Here is an 18,359-nt window from a genome sequence, read left to right on the forward strand (position 1 = left end):
AAAAATGCGCCCTAACACTACCCCAAAACAAAACAACTTTTCGTTCTCAATTGGCCCTCTATCAATGACCTGTGTTGCCTGTACAGCGAGGCATTTTGAGAAGGAGACGAAAACCGGCCGGAATGCTTTAGGTTTATCAATAACGAAGATAAACATGGTCTGAGTTACACACCGGTAATCTTTGAGTTGACTCTTTTAAATTCATTGTAAATATGGCTGTTATTCGTTTTAAAATAACTCCTGTAATACTTTGCAATTGCTCGAATTCGAGCAACATGTACACTAGTTCAGAATTATTTGTTTTACACTCATCACCAGTTAAAATGATGGTTTTTATTCTAAGATTATTTAATAGTGGTTTGCACAATCAGTATATTTTTATCTATTATTTCTATTACGTTGTACATGTAAAAACCCTTGTACTTATAATAGCGTAATGTAATATACTTTACGTTGATGACGGAGTATTGAAAACTGTGCTATGTATTGTTGTAACTGTAATCTTCAGAAATGAATTCATTCATTCATTCTTTAAACGTTTCCTACACAGAAGTTTTATTAAGGGTACTGCAAATGATTTACAAGATAATATGGTTCATAACTTGGTCCATCATTCATCTCCTCAGGCTTGGATAGTATAATATTTATTTGGGATACTCCAATTGTAAAATCATGTTTTGACATGTTTTAATTAATAATTTATAGTTTTGCTCAATTTAAGAAATAAAAAAAAATTCGAATGAGACAAATTAGTGTAAAGTCTCTCTGTTGTTTAATTTCCAATGCAATTACTGTAAACTGGTTATTTGAACCAAAAATGAATGTAAAACAGCAATAATGCAATTATTTTAAGTGAAAACCTCTGTTTCGCAAACACTGAACTCCGAGTAAATAATTTTAGATGAGTTACTAACTCTGTATCGTTGCACAGTGTTTCAAAATCAATCATATTTTAGTTAATGATGTATGAATAATGTAATTAATAAACCCACTGATTATTGGGGAATATATATTTCATAAAATCGTAAATGAATAATATAACAACTGTATAAACTAATATTTTGTGTTCTAAATGTTAAATAGTTTTGTTAAGTGAAATATAAATGTTTGGTATTGGTTAGTACAGCATTTAAAGAGTTCACTAAGCTATTAGGGACGTTGTTCATGAATTGTAATTAAAAGTAATGGATATCTAAAATATTAAATAAACTTTCTTTATAAGAAAAGTAAGACTTAAGAAACATTTGACAAGAAAACTATGACATGGTTTAAGAAAAGTGGGACACTTACGTTAGTTATAGTTCAGTTAGTTAGGAAGAAGAAAAGACTTAAATAGTGTACGATTAGCATAATTTTAAGTGGGACATGACTACTTTATACGCAACTAAGCTTACAAATGCTCGTTAACATTTATACAACCAAATGTTTACAAGTTGGATAGGATATATTTAATTTTCTGAAAGTAAAGCCATGTGTTAAGGCTTGAAGGGGCACCAGCATCTAGTAATGGGAGGGATTATACTATTGTTTACTCAGTTGAAGTATATACGAGTGTACCCTAAAGTCCCTTGCTCCTTAGTTTTTGGGTTTGTTTTATGCATTCAGAAAACTTATTTTATAATATGTTTATTCGCCGAAATTGCGTAGGTATCTATATTTAATTTGTACAAAATCCCTCATGTACGAATATTCATACATATCTAGAAATATGATTGTTATCGTAAAAACGTTTTCCATAAATAAATATAATTTAGCATGATCCAGAATATACCAGAGTACATCAGAATAATTACTAAATAACATTATCAGCAAATGGAAATGTTACATTTGCTGAGAAGCGAATATATATTAACATATTGCCTAGAGAGAATGCTTACATGCAATTAGAGTACGTATCCCGTATGCAAATAAGACATAAGTTTACAAAACCCAAGAGATTCATCTAACAACGCCTGAGAGAATTTACATAGGAATAAGTTAATATCTTGTGTTCAACTGTAGGTAAAAGTTTAATGACTAATCGTGTATGTTCATTGATCATTCTGAGCTACATTACAGTTTATGTAGGCTTAAAAATAGTTATAATTATTAGCAAACATGTTTTAATAAAAACAGGAGCCATTGTTTTCAGTACTTTAATAATTATTTTAATTATTGAACACTTTTTATATCCATAATAAATTCGAATGAAGCTTAATTGTTCAGCTTTCTTAGTTTTAACACTTAAGAAAGATAGTCCATTCGCTTTAAAGTATTAGTTACAGTGTCTAAGTCTAACTTGAGCACAAAAAATTCTTAAATATATTTACGTTTTGTATTGCATATGGTTTGTCTTTTGAGAGTACACTTAGTATTCCAAGTTTACACCTTTACATTACTAAAAAACTGTTTATACTAAAGCAACCTGAGAAATCATAAATAGAATTGCTGGATAAAAGTGCACATAAATTTAAACCTTCGTAAAGGTTTTTGTTGGATGCAATTTGTTTACATTTTTACACTCAATATTCAGCATACAACTGTTATGTAATACTATTGTAGGCAAATTTTGTAATAATTGATTAAATTTACTGGCTCTAACATTAAATTTTGAAGATTACCTTTTATAAAGACGATGATAATGTTTTATAAGATTTTAGCAAACAACTATAGTATAAATTTTCAATTCGGATCGACATTTTTTTACCTAATCAATCTGTAAAGATCGATACCAAAAGGAAATTGACTGAAAAATAAAGGAAAAGGAAAGGACTGTGAAGAATTGTTTTTACATTAGAGTATATATTTCCAAGTAAATGTTGTGATTTCAAAGAAGAAGAAGCACAAGACATCTTAAATGGTTTTATTTCAACGTATCAAAACCACATCCATTCAACACGTCAGTGTAGATTTTTAGTACAGAGAAAGTCCAAATAACAATAAAATTGATTAAAATGTCTTCTACTACCAATTTCGTAAGATGGGTTGGTTTAATTTCATAATGATGTTTACTCAAACGGTTCAGAAATTGAATCCGTCAATCATTCAATCCGCAAAGTTAATTTTCAAATCCTGGGGTGAGGTAATGATATTCCTACTTAAGGTGATGCAAATAAAATCAAAAGATTGTTTATCGTAAACACCTTAGGTTAGTGAAAAAATCATTATAATATTCACCACATAAATGTTAATATTACAGGTATTCAGTAACTCTCTATACCTAGAAGATCTTGTGTGTTCCTTTCGTAAAAAAACTAATTTTATCATATAAACAAGGGTTTACTGTAGTTACATTAAGCTTGTTTCCCTCGAATATTTATGTTTAATCTAGTAAAATGTATTTACAGTTGAATAAAATCACTATAACTGCTGACTTAAAAGTAAAAGTAAAGGAAAATATGTGTGGAATTTTATTTCCGTAAATATAATCGGTACAATGACATCCCACATAAATCATAAATACCCTAGGTGGAAGGAATTTAAACCATCAGTGCAGTCAACCCTTAACGTTAACAGAGAATATTATATTTTCATAGAATATCAATATTCAACGGGTTAAGTAGATTTTTTAGGTTATATGATTTAGTAGGCCTACATAATGTAGGAAATAATGTGAAATATATTGCAAATGTTTAATAAATAATAAGTTATCGTATACATTTCTTACTGAAAATATTATTATAATCATATGTATCTTAGCCAGAGTTCAAAAACCTCTAAACAGGATACTTAGGATAGGCAAATCTTGTTAATGAAAAATCGTTCAAGTTTTTTTTTTTTCTAAATGAAGAAATCATACCATCTATAAGTATTAAAAAAATGAATCGAATTCATAAAAAATGTGCGTGTCGTTCATAAAAAAGCGAGGTCTAAACTAAGAAACATTTGCATCTTCGAAACGCTGTGCAAATCAATGACATGTATAAAACAATATTTTTGTGTATGTTTTAGCATGGATAAAACTTAATCCCTTAGGTTTTACCCAATAAAAACCCGTCTCCAGCAAAACAAAATTAATCGTTTATTTTCACAGCATGTAATATTTCAATAGTAAACTGTGCACGTGATAAATTAAATAAGGGAAAACCACTATGTCTTAAGTAGTAAACACTACACAGGGTGTAAAATATTTTGATAGTACATATTATTAAACTGTTTGGGCACGTCACAAATAAGAATTAAAAATGTTGTTGAACGGAATTAAAATTAGCTGGCTCTTTGGGAAAGTTTGGAATCATTAAAGAAAAATTGGGATTAATTCTAAAAATATTTAGGGCAGTGATAAAGAAAAATACAGTTCACTTATTTGAAAGGAATACACATACCTTGGTACGATCAAAATATAGCTTCGGTATAGTTATAAATACACGAAACAATATAGAAACTTAAATATTTCGAATCCTTAAAGAACACAAAAAATAGGTAATGCATGACAAAAGATATGTTTTGGATAAAATTTCTTTAGTTTTAAATCTAACTTTATCACCCATGATACAACCAAGCTCCTGAACTATCACTTTGATCAGTGTTAAATCATGTTGCAACGTATAAGTTTAAGTAATATGTTGGATAGTCGTACAATGTGCTTGAGAAAAGTGTTATAGGAATTTAACCAAGTATTTCTTTCTAAAGTATACGATTATTAAACATTTGATTCGTTAAGTTTAAACTACGTAAAATAAACAACCAAGTCGGTTCTGAGAAGTAATTTACAGTAAAGTCGACAAAATCTCATGATTATCAGTTTGGAAAGGTAAAGTTCTCGACCGCTATAAGTCAACTTGATGTATTATTTTTGTAGAGAAAATTGAATCATCCTTCTCCTTACCAGACATCAAACTTTGAAATTAAAATACTGATAATTTCAGTATTTATATAGTTTAACCATCGTTTAACATATTCATTAATTATTTTGACACTATGGAGCCAAGAAGATTAATAAGAATAATTAATTAGGAATAATTAATTAAGAAATTAAGGATAATTAATTGAGAATAATTAATTAATTAGATTAATTAAGAAGATTATGAAGATAAAGAATAAAATTATGTTGTCCATGGCTGAGGGTTGTCTTTTTAAACTAAGTATTATAAGAAGAAATTATATGACCTAAATACAATTAAGACAGCTTGAGCAAGCTCATCAATTAATACTTAAATCTAAACACCATCTGGTCTAAATTTGAGATAGTATACCAAAAATATTTTCTTTCTTTCTTTCTATCAAAATTTTCTTTTTCACTTCTTTATAAATTATATTATTTTGGATTTTTGATAAAACCATCTGATACAGAGTGTACACACTTCCATTTGTTATTGTTTATTTGTTCCTGAAGAAGGCTAATGTCGAAATATAAAGCTTTTTTAAAAAGTGTGTGATTAGTTATTTTTTGTATGATGAATATTAAGGAAATAATTCAACTAGATGGAGTCTCGTAAGTCTAACTAAAATATAAATTAAGATGGGATTTTGCAGAGGAAGACCTCATATAAAGTAATACAGTTTTCCTAGCTCAAGAAAGCCCCTTATTTTTATATAACAGAAGAGTCTACAGCTCTAAACTACCTAAATCAATCAAATCGTCGTTGATAAGAAAAAAATATTTTAGTTAGTTTGTATTGCAGAACACCAGAGCTTTATAAATGGATTAAAAAATATGAAACAGTGTTCTGCCTTTATTTTTATCCACCATACAAAAAAGACAGACATTAGTAGAAAAACATTGATCCTTACAATTTAATCTGAAAACGTGAAACAAATTCCACTTTATTTCTATCAAAGATTATAGATATAATATAAAATTTACTTGTTGTTTCCAAAGCATCAAAGATATAATTGCATTATAGTAGTTATTTTATGTGTTGAGTGTTGGTTTATACTCTTCCACAAAAATTATACACCTTGATGCAAGGTAACATTAATTTTTTGTTGTGCCTTTTTGTAAAAAAAACTGTAAAAAAGTTAATTAGGTCCATTCAACGATGGTTCAAAACATGTGTTTGTGATCTACGTGTCAGTTATCAAACCTCATCAGAGGATTAAACCATATGATGTGTAATGCTCAAATGAGCTATGGACTAATTAAACTCACTTTGTCTCATTCATCTGTAGTACCAGTAATGAGCAATTTAAGTTTCATTTGATACAATATTTGTTCATAATAGATCCAGTTGAAGTTTTTTTGTCAGGTGGTATATTGGTAGTGTATGTAGGTTTGAATATTTTTTCAGAATAATAAGATTATATGAGTGTTTTGTTCATAAAATAACTTATAAAAAACACCAATTTACATAGCCTTAAGCCCTTAAAAAAGAGAGTCGCCGAGCACTTCTTTCTAGTAACTGGCTCTAATATTGAATTATATAAATATGTTACTTGTCTTTTGCTACATTTTTTTCTAGCCCAGATTAATCCGAAATAACATTTTAAATGCCAATTTATTATTTGAACCGTTGAGAATTAAATCAAACATATGAACCACTAAAATACATGTTTATAAGACCACACATCTATTTGTTGTATCGTTAATATAGAACGATAAATTGTTTGATTCACCAGAACATATTTAATTTATGAAACCGAGATGTTTTTGAGTATTCAAACTATTAAATATTATTTTAATGGTAATTAATTATTGTTTTACTATACTTATTTCGCCAACAGTAATAAATATATTCAAATTTACATACGTTGAGCGCAAGGTCACTAACCGAATATATGTCCTTAAACAATACAAAAACGAACATAATAGTTAGCTAAATGTTTGTGTTCTTTTTATATTGATTTTTGACGTCGTTCAAACAAATGATCCTTTAAAACGTAAAAATAATTTTACTACAGAAAAAAGAGTAAGCGATACAATAAAAAGTTGAAACAAAAATAATTCTAAATAATAATACAAATTTTTATTAAAGTATTTAATAAAAGAACAATTTGTAAACTTGTCCATATTAGTGCTAGAACGATTATCTTATATCACTATTTTCTCTGCTGATGTAAAACAAGTAGTATAGAATATTTTTATGTACACAATATAATAAATTACTAGCTGTGGGCCGTCCTACGCACGGGAATCAATAAGCATTCGGTCAAAATTTTAATTGTTTACGCAAAGGCGTTCCTTAATGTTTTTTTGAAGAGGAACGGTCCAAACTCTGGTCTTGTAAAAAATTTATCTGGTTTTGTATAAAAATATTAACCGTTGTTTGTCTAGTGACAAATGGCATCTAGGTCTAATAACGACTTTGCTTGAAATTAAATTGAAGGTGAGCACTATAATCATTTAGGTACTAAGGCAATTAAGTCATATTTTTTAGTCTGCAAAAGTCCTAATGTCAGAGCTGCAGACAAAATATTACTACACACATTAACCTACACGAAGGAAAATTCTGACATTTTAACGTGAAACCCCAAAATAAACAAATGCGACGTGGCAACTAATTTTTTCAACAATCATGTTTATTTTAATTGAATTCAATGACTGTATATTAAAACAGCACATTTGTCGATCTATAGGAAAGGTTTTGTAGTGCATTATTGGGGTAAATTTCAGACTAGTTATAAGAAACTACACACTACCTTCGATTAGATACTATTATTTATTTACCTTGCTTGTGGCCACTACAACCACTGAAACTAAAAAGTGTTTGGTAAAAAATCTCCCTAGGTTCTCTTCTATCACCTGCCTCTACCAATGCAGACCTCAGTCTGGAGATGTCTTTCCTTAGAAGTTAGACCTACTTGGTCTTTCTACCTAATCTTCCAAGTCTTCCAAGTGGTCGTCCACCCTGTGGTACTAATTGGATTACCATTTAAATGATTAACGTATTTTCTTTCTTCAAAAACTGACATAAACGTTAGCCTCTATATGTTCTATTTATTTATTCACCCTATCCTCCAACCTATTTGTATGCTCCAACCATCTTTATCTTTAACTGATTCATGAACTCTTTTATCAGCATTCAATTCTCAAAATAATGAGCCTTATTCGGATTGGCTGGTTCGAGCCCACCTAGGGTAATGAAATATACGGTAGTACTAGAATAAATATGTTATGGTATTAATTATTGATTTATTTCTCTTGACAGCTTTTAGACCTCAACAGTTTTTATAGAGAAAAATATTTAACACTTTACACTTAACACTTTAACACTTCAGCACAAGAATAATGAAAATACAAAAAAGGGTTAGTTCAGAATATACAAATAAAAATTCTCCCATTCCAGCCAACAAGCTAGTATGGGTTAGTATAAAGAAATTACTTAGAATGTAGAGTATGAATCGTGTAAATAATTTCTTGTAAAATTTTAAAAGCGTGCTTGACTTCAGGGCTCTTAGCCACAAATAATACTCAAGAAAAAAGGAAATAAGTTCTCAAGTTAGAGATCCATTAGCGTAATTGAAGCCCTGCATTGACTTAATCTGCATTGAGTTTTAAAATAGTGTTATCCAAGTTGATACATGACTTGGAAAAGCTCGTTGAAATTAATCGTTTATGATTTTAAATTCACTTTAAGAACAAGAACAATCTTTTATTTTATTTTTTCAAATGATGTCGGCAATGTACTTTATGAAAAATATACTGCATTAAAATGTATTATTCTTGTTTTCCTTCTTTAATCACAAGTGTTGCTAAGTAAAAATGACCGTCGATTTTGAACAGATATGAAACTCAGTTTTACACAACAGAACCGCTTTGAAGCCCACAGTCGTATGATGTGGTGGGCTTATAGCCTCACCGGTTACCACAAAACTGGTATTCATTCTTTATTGGTATGGTTTTTTCTATACTTTCGTAATGTATGATTTCGACATTCATATTTTATTTGGATTAATGCTCACGATGAATATTTAATTAGCTAATTGAAAAAAAAATATTTTATAGGTTTTAGTTTTGTAACAATTTTCATGTTTATTTATTTGAAATTAAGAAGTGAAACTGTTAATTAAAGATGAGATTTAAAAAAACAGTTTTTTTTTCATAACATGCCTAGAAATACGAAGGGAAGTGTGTGAATTAATTAATTAAAAATATTGGTTTAGCAGAATACTTGTAAATTCCAATCAGGTTTGCAGGATTGAAAATGAACGTTTACTAAATCGTTTATAATCACCTTACCTATAACGTACACTAGTGTAATGTAAAAACTATGAATAGGAGCTTTAAAAATATTGCAGTATCGAAATTAAACTCATCAATACATATGTAAACTAGTGCAAAACATTATTTTATAATAATAAATCTATAAGCTAATTGACCGCGTTAATTAAACTATAAAACGAACAGAAGTTTTTAAATATTTACTAAACGGTTGTTCTAATTCTGTAAAATACCCATTTAAAACATGCGTTACTGCTATTTATGCTTTTAAGAGGGATATGTTATTTAATTTTGTATGTGACAATAAAGAGTATTTTTGAGCATGTGCTTCGTTAAACTCGCTACTAAGTTGAGGAATTCAACGCTTCAATGAGCACACAGAATTCGACGATTCGGTTCGTTAAATGCCACGCTCTCTTGGAATAGCATCCTTAATGATACATAAATACTCAGGTATATCTACTTTCATGTAAACAAATCGCTCTAGTAGGTTTAAATGTAGAACTTATACTACAAACCACCCGATATTAACAAACTGTATATTTATTTTTTTACTGCATTTTAATACCTTTAAATAAAATGTTTTTTAAGCTCCCAGCCTAGGAAATATTAATACTAAAAAGTCTCTGATAAAAGTATTAGTTTTGAATTTTTATTTTAATAGCTTCTAGGTCGTTAGTTGGTTTTATAAAATAGAACATAAAACCTTATTGAAAAACATAACTTCTAGAGGGTTTATTCACATGTATTTTTTTATTAATAGAGATTAAATATAAAAATGTTATTAAGCTCACCAGTACAATATATAGTAATATACCTTTCAAAAACATTTACAAAATATTACCAAGAGAAGTGAAAGGTAAAATCGCACAGATCTTAAATTTATAAACATCAAGTACTAGGTTTTTTTACTTGAATGCATGTTTTTGTGGATTTATTTAATTAAAAAATATCTTCCACTAAGATGAAACCTGATTAGTGGGATATTTATTTTACAACTGTACGACGTACTAAACTCTATGACCAATTTGTATGGTCAAAAGTTAAAGTAAAATATCAATCACTATATAACACAACAACAGGACAATGGTTTGTTAGTAAATATATTTCAAAGCAGCGTAACTGATTTGAAACCTTCATCTCCATTGATACAATTCCTTGGGAATTTTTAAATCATTTTATTGACTTTACTGCTATAACAAGTTTATCACTTACATTATTAGCCTTTAAACGGACGAATGTGTCTTAGTATTACTAAATAACCATGCATAACTATCGCAATATTCAGTGTTTATTTTGTTCCATAATATTATCACGTACGGTAGTTTAATGTCGATGTGAACAACAACAAAATTGATAAATATGGCAGCCAACATCTTAATTATGAAAAACATATTATGAGATCATCAATTAACTGCATTTAATAACTTATTTACATGTAACTGAGGATAATTTTGCTGTCTATTACATCACAGGATAATTATCAGTGCTAGCTCTCCCTATAAATCCGATATAACTCAATCAATACAAAGGTTACTAAATTATTAAATAAATATATTCACAATTGGATAACCATAATTTAATTGAATGTTATGTAAACGATTATTGCAGCTATAGGACTAACTGTTTGTCTGACGAAGTCCTATAACTATTACAAAATATGTGGTAACATGTTTTAAAATGTTCCCTAAAATTTATTAGTTTAACATTTAATCCTTTTAACAATATTTTTTGTTCAATGCTCCCTCTTGATATCGAATTTTGTATTAAGATGAATTGAAAATGGTGAACAATAATGATAAATATGTATAAAATCTCATTTAAAAGAAAATATACAGCTTATCAACGTTTTCATAGGTTATTGGGACTATTATTGTAACATCAAGGTTTGTCACAGTCCCACGACATACGACGGTTTATGCGGCTGCTTCAGATGGGAAAATAATAACCGCTAATGTCCTTCTACCGCATCTATAATCTCCCCATTCCATTGCACTCTCACAATAGTCCTATGTTAATGTAGTTTATTTTTGTAAGAATTTAGGCACTTGTTGTTTAAAATTAACATTGTATTTTGAGATAAATACCTTATAGTTAACTATATGGGTTTTTATTATACTACGTAAAACTGCAGTACGTCTTACACCGGTTGTGGAAATAGTATAGTTAATTAGCTTAATATTTATTTTATCAGTTTCATCAAGTTACTAAAAAAATAATTTGTTTTCCCAAAATTAAAAAATGTCAAATGTAGCCTATTTAAGCGAAAGTGTAAATTTATTGAGCTTTTCCCCATGAAAACTAGGAATTGCTTCTAAAAACCTAATCAGAAACTTAAAACATACAAGTGCACTTTAACTATACGTCAGCTGGATAGTGAGCTAATTTAGCTGAAAAGCTCTGTTAAATAGTAAGTTGACGAGGAACAAGTACACATTCACAGGTAGATAGCATATTTCTAAAAAAAAACATTTTATATTATGGTTGAGAACCAACTTTAGAGATTAAAGTGAAGTTAGTGAAGTCAAAATGCAAACATAATTGTGTTAAGAAAGGTTATGAGATATGTATTGTGGTTTATAATTATACTAATTTGTTACGGTATGAAACATTTAATTAGGTTATAATCTGTGAAATAATTGTCCCAATCTATTTTCTTAAGTTGGTAGGTTGGTAGTCCGTACACATCAATCTCGTGACGGTTTTTTTGTCCTTTTCTTCCTTGAGTATATGATCGCTTTCCTTTATGTCCGCATGTGCATGTACAGTATAAATTTATCACTAGCCTAATGAAATAGTGAATAATCATTATCATAGGCTGGTTAACTTGGCTCAAAATAAATAAATTCGTGCTGATTTAATAGCACAGTATTATTCCCGCAGATCTTGGTTCTCTTCACTAAAACTAGGCCTAACCTAAACATTAACATTATGTTAATAGGTCAGTACATAAAAAATAAAACATATTGTGAAAACTGACTAAAACTACTCGCCATACTGACCATACAGGTCACATTGTATTCGTTATTAACACTATTCAATGAATAGTTTTTTCAACACATATCTGAATGAATATAGAAACAATTTCAGAGAAACTAAAAGGTTATATATTCTAGGGATGAAAAAAAGTTCCTATACTGTTAAGAAAAATCAGTACATAACTTGCATGGATAACAGTTTATTATCAAGGGTCGTTGAACCTTTTATGAGGTCTGTAAACAGAGAAAAATACAAGTACGACATAAGGTTACAAGTCGTTGGGTATCTAAAGGCGAAACAGTGTATAATTAACACTAGGAATCGAATAATGACGGACTTTATGAAAAAAGAAGCAATCAACTGTTGTGAGATGCAGAAAAGTTATCTTAGAATATAAACCAGGCTATTGAAGCTATGAGGTACAATCTACAGGTTTCACTGCATTTTCCTAAACGAAACAATTTTACGCAACACTACACTGTTTTGACGAATTTCCCACTAAAGGCTTAGTCCAGAAAACAGCTGTTTGCCGTCAGCTTAATCAGGGATTTCATTACGTACTACTGTACTGTAATGAGTTTTATCGGACACCAACCAGCTGATAACATACTGTATTTGGCAATAAGTGAAATTGGTTGGTTATTTTATAAATAAAAACATAACCAGATGTTATGACCACTGAGCTATAATAGTAATCGTTAGTCCTTTAGTCGGTGGTAAATAGGTACCTATATAAGGCTTTGTACGGATTTAGTGGTATGGCATAAAATATCGTATGTCACTCGTCCTAAATGTGTTTACCGGACTCGTATGGTAATCCCGTACTCGACTTCGTCTCGCACGGGAACGACCTCACTCGTCCGGTAAAAACCTATTTTGAGGACTAGTAACGTAATATACTATATCGGAATGAATAGAAACAACGAAAATGATATGAAATCATCACACATTTGACATTTGTAACGGTCATATTTTTTGGCGTTCTCTTTGAGAACTGATGGAAGCCAGTTTAAAAGCTAGACAGTAAGTTGCAAGAGATTGAGGCGTAAGTCCACAAACAAGAAAGGATGGAGACGGATGGTTGTAGCATTGAATAAACGACATTTCGGCTGGCCAAGTCCCTTTAGGATAAAGGGTAATAAAGTGCGATTTTAGTTCTAGTATACAAATCGAAAGCCATCCTCTTTAACTGATAACAAACCAAATCAAATGTTTCGATACATGTAGCAATAGTGTGTAATTCTTATCAGTACCATTAGTGAATTGTGGCATCCCGTAAAACTGATTTAAAACATAACCTTTATAACCACTGCTTTTGCAGCCTGTGAGTAAAATTTTTAGGAGACTAAGTTATCAATCAAAGAGAGGCAGTCTGAATTCTCGAAACCCTCATTTATACAATTTATTACTAAATCATTAATTATTGTATAAAATAAGCCCCTTTCAGGCCATACATCGATAGAATGTATTAAATATTAAATTATTGCGGACCAGTTTAAACATTTATGTTTCAACACTTTGTATAAAATATATTTCTTGCAATTATATAAACAAATTTTGTCACGTTGTTCGGAATGTCAAAATAACAAAAAAAATGTTATATAACATAAGTCCTATCTCATTCTGTTTTAGGGTTATCTATAGTACTCGAGAGAAACCTTTGACTCTTTGGATTCATTTAATTTATTCTCGTCGCGATCTTGAAGCAACACATCTGTGGCCAGCAAAACTTGTGGCCTTAAAAGCGTGCTCTGATATTCGGGAAAAGCTGTAGTATTTTTTTTTTACTACTGCTGGTGAATAAAAAAAACTTATGTTGTTGCATTTAAAATCCTTTGGAAATGCAACATAAAATAAAAAACACGATGCGTTTATGAAAGGAAAGCCTATTCATGTACAATTGAATATGCGTATTATTTATACAAATGTAACTTTTTACGTTAAATGTATGGTCAAAACGTGTTCTTATTAATACAATCTTTTCATTATTTATAAATATGTGACTTGGCATAATCTGGGGGCAAGTTCGGAAGGCTTTTAAACACTTTGTGACCGTTTCAGTGAGGATAAGCCTGTTACAGTTCACAAAGTATCATCATTTAACACTGGTACTTTTTAGAATTATAGCTATCTTTCTCACCAACTACTATGGCTCAAAAAAATTAAAATAAGTATTAGTGAAGACACTGGTTAAATAGCTTCACGCTTGAATGACTTTACAAAACAATTATAAATCTTTCCGAGCACATAGTTAAAAGACTTTTAAAATTTGTGAAAGATTAGTTAGATTAGTTATGTAACATATTATTATTGTGTAGAAATGGAGTTACATTAAACAAACAGTACACATTGTGTCCTACAAGTGTGGTTATTTGCCTAGTTGGTTAAACTTGATTAGTTCTCCAAAGTTGATGCTACGTTTCACGTGTACGTAATATATGCTTTGTTGTTAAATAACATAATGTTTATGATAAAACCAAGTAAACAAATAGTTGTGTTGTATTAAAAACGAAAATTTGTAAAAACAATCAGTAGAAATAACTTTTAATTTATATTTCAATCATTCGAAAGGGTTTTATGCAACGTATATAAAAACGTATGTTTTTGACAGCTAAAAATTTATTTTAGGATTATTTTACAATTTAGCATTCAATACTTGCTTTAATTACTTAACTTCAAAATATTAGACATCGTTGGCGTATGCAATCATCAAAAAATCTGCCACGTCACAAAACTGCTCCTATGTTTTTAAGAAATATATTTACACATGATTTACCTAGGAATGAAGATAATTCAAGTCATTCCTATCTATAGATACTTGCATTAAATGATAATGTATTTACATTTAAGTACAATAACAAGCACCAGTTCAAAGCTCAGTTATTGGTATGTGTACCACGCTAAATACTTCTCAGAGAATAATCATAATCCCCGAAAAAATAATAAGACTTTAACTTGGCTCAAGTGAAGTCTTAATAAAAGCTTAATTAACATAAATCTACACCTGCTTAGTTGTTCTCAGTAATATGTATGCAGCTACTTAGAGCTTCGTTAATTCTTATAAAATTACCAGTGTACGTTGTGTTTGCTTATTATTCTCCTTCTCGATAATCGATTGATAAAAATTTCAGATAGAATATACAATGTAAACTATGACGTACACTGTACACTATGGTATGATATACACTATTAAAACTTACACTTATCATCTACTTATAACAGAATAGGTAAGAAGTAAAAGGATTCAACATTTTAGTGAAATAAGACGTTAGTATAATCAAGTAAACCTAATTATATTAATCACAGATATATAAAAATAGTACTTTTTCCATTCAGCGATACACGTAGCATTAAAATAGATGTTTCTAGGCAAGCGTAAGCGTATAGATCACTATTTCAAATCAAACTTTACTAAGTTTTTTTTTATAAAACTTATGGCGGATTATGTAATATTTATACGTTAAAAAAATTTTATTTGAATGTAAATTAGAGCTCATGATAAAGTAGTTTAGGAACGTATTACTTATTACAATCCTCTTTTGAGTGTCTACTGAATAATATCTACTTTTTTGCTTTTGACTATAACGTTTCTTAAGTATTATTTATCACACATTAGTTCATTGTTATATTGAATTTTAGAATATTATTTAAGTTGTGATAATAGTTAAATAAAAAAAATAGTATTCCCAATTTAAATACGTATTACATCAATGATTTTAAAGGATAGTACTTGTTGCACAGTATAGAATCTGCAAGCAAAAATGCATGTTTTTATTCATTATTGTAATTTGGTGTTTTAAATATATACGGCACAGTTGTAGATGAAATTACTTAATTAATACGAGAATATCACTCCAAAACACCATGGTATGGCATGATAACTTTACTAAAAGCCCTTAAGGGTTCGTAGAATTTGAATCATGCCTTAGATATAGAAAATTCGAGCTCTACGTAGAAAACCTGAGCTCTACGTATTAAAAGTGAAAACCTTATTCTACAACTAAATAGAATAATAACTGCTGTTTGAATAAGGAACTAGAACGAGTTCCTCTTACTGTTCCATTTGAAGGTTTAGTGTTTTTTTTTGTTTTTTGTTAGGAAACGTGTAAATTCTTGAGTTAACATATTCAAACTCATCAGTTCCAAAAGTGTAGGATGAATTATTATGATGGAAAATATGTTTAAAGCTGAGTCTTTAATTGAATTACTTTAGCCTTTAGCTAATGGGCAAATGAGATATCAATTAGAGATAATGAAAAACGTGGTATTTATGGGAAATTAATACACACTTACAAAATAGCCTACAATATAAACGGTAGTATAGTATTTATTTGTTAAAACCCAATAACTGTTAGAGGTAGGAAAAAATAAGGGAATAAAACCGTTTCAGCCAAAAGGTAATTTACAATTCCAATCACTCGATATGAAGTTATGAGTCTCTTTGATGCGCGGTTTATCAATTCTGGCTGGACGTAGTCGATCAGCTGTTAATTCTCACAGTCAGTCCAGCAAACGGTAAAAACAGTATTATTCCATCGAAAACATGTCTATCAAACCTTTCCCAGGGACGAGAAAAAAATTCCCACAACTCTAAGGCTATGTTTTTATAGTTTGGTCCCAAAAAAAACTTAAACTTAAAATTGTGTATTTATAAAGAGTTATGCAAATGCCTACTTTGATTAAATAAATGGGTCAATGTGTATGACTTACATAGATAGAAATATAACACCCCCGCCGTAGCAAACCTGCAAACTCAGCGAATTTCCATTTACCTGGCTCGATTTTAACAAAAATATTCCCTGAAAATGGTCAGATTTTTCCCCTGTAAATTGCATTAATTTTAATAAGTACCTAGGTTTTCTGCTGCAGGGAAGCTATTGAGGTTTTTTTATTATTAAAATGTTGTTAAATTAGTATGAATTAAACAAAATTGCCAAATTTTATTAAAATGTATCTATAAACAAGCAAACTAAAACAGTTTATTTATTCTTTTTAAGAATAACATGAGCATTTTAAATTTAATGTTTTTTAATTATCTTCGTAACCGTTAGGCATAAAACAACACTTCAACATACAAAATTATTTCTTTTTGTAAGCTCTACAAAATGGTCTGGAAAGAAATTGTGAAATGTTATGTTTTTAGAGTCAAAAATGGAAAAGTCCAACTTTTACCCTATAAAACCCGCCATAAATCCCCGTTCTCATGGTCTGATCATGCTGGTTCGCAAACTCGTTCAATTAAACGTAGGTTTACACGTTTCTAACAAATTTCATCAAAATCGGATAATTTTTCCTACGGTAATTGCACTAACGGACACATACATAATATATAAATATATATATGATAAATAAATTTGAACGGAGTGTGTTTTTTGGCTCTATGGACCTCAAAACGAAAAAATAAATCGGTCCTGGGTCCAGGACTTACTATGGTAATAGCTTATTTCCTATAAGGGAAATTCGAAAAAAAAACTTAAAAATATCTCTAGTAATATAAAACTATTTAAATCTACACTATCGGTTTCATAATTGCTTATTAATAGGCAAATGAGAACTTTAATCAATTTGTATATAATCTATATACTTAAAACAATAAGAGTTTTCTCCGCAAAATCCCTTTTACATTTTGTCCTACTAAACCAATGTGTATGATTGATGAGGCTTCAATATTTACCCATTGTGTTCCATTTTTTTATTCCGTAATATATAACTATTAAAATAATGTGGTTATATATTAAGGTATTTTTGGTTACTGGCGACGTTCAGTTGAAAACGTATAGAAGTGAAAACATGTAATGTACTAGATATAGTAAGCCAAATTCTTAAAATTGCATGAATGTTTTAATGATACACCCAAATAACAACTACTTTTCATAATAACGTTTACATAGTAAAGTCTTGCGGTGCATCTTAACTATAATTTATTTTCACAAACTACTTTGCAAACATTTCAGGTTGTTTACACTTTAAACGTTTAAATACTTTTTAAAGCCTAAAAGTATTCAGGATTATAATGAAAATACTTTTGATTGCATTGCCCAGTAAATAATTCAGTAATGAAACTCAAACTATAATATTTAATAAACTCGTTTACTGACAATTATTAGCATCCAGTAAGCTAGACAATGTGATAAACTATGACGATGTGAGTAAGATCTCTCAAGTTGCACCACCTGCGACAAAATTTGTAAAGGTTCATAAAGTATCTTACTCAAGAACTCATAAAATAGAGGTAACATGTTTCAAAAACAGTCTTAAAACTAAGGTCCCTTCGTAATTGGTAAGAAATCAAAACAAGTTA

Source organism: Macrosteles quadrilineatus, unplaced genomic scaffold (genome assembly GCF_028750875.1).
Source record: "Macrosteles quadrilineatus isolate MER2022 unplaced genomic scaffold, UCM_ALF_1.0 Scaffold_2__2_contigs__length_208266976, whole genome shotgun sequence".
Taxonomy (NCBI): Eukaryota; Metazoa; Arthropoda; class Insecta; order Hemiptera; family Cicadellidae; genus Macrosteles; species Macrosteles quadrilineatus.